This window comes from Etheostoma spectabile, chromosome 6, assembly GCF_008692095.1.
Source record: "Etheostoma spectabile isolate EspeVRDwgs_2016 chromosome 6, UIUC_Espe_1.0, whole genome shotgun sequence".
Taxonomy (NCBI): Eukaryota; Metazoa; Chordata; class Actinopteri; order Perciformes; family Percidae; genus Etheostoma; species Etheostoma spectabile.
Window position 1 is genome coordinate 1,794,159 of NC_045738.1, and position 411 is coordinate 1,794,569.

The 411-nt window shown below is 38.0% G+C and overlaps 1 protein-coding gene across 2 annotated transcripts in view; it reads left to right on the forward strand.

Annotated features, from left to right (window-relative positions):
- The window catches only part of LOC116690735 (CUB and sushi domain-containing protein 3), a 286,959-nt gene that overhangs the window by 187,597 nt on the left and 98,951 nt on the right, over positions 1–411 (forward strand). The gene's annotated exons all lie outside the window — the stretch shown is intronic.

The window sequence follows — 411 nt, forward strand, 5'->3', positions numbered from 1 at the left end:
TATATATATACTGTGCAAAAGTTTTAGGCAGGTATGAAAAAATGCTGAGAATGCTTTCAAAAATGGAAATAGTAATATATTATTTTCATTGAGGCTTTCTCAAATCCTTCTGTCTCTTCATGTAATCCCAGACGCACTCGATCATGTTGAGATTGGGCCTCTATGGTAGCCATGCCATCACTTCTAGGACATTTTGTTCTTCTTTACACTGAAGATAGTTCTTAATGACCTTGACTGTATCTTTGGTGTCGTTGTCCTGCTGCAGAATAAATTTGGGGCCAATTATACACCTCCATGATGGTATTGCATGATATATACAGTACATACACTACCGGTCAAAAGTTTAGGTTCACATACACATTTGTATTCCTCTCCATTATAGACAGAATACCAGCTGATCTGAGTGGGGGG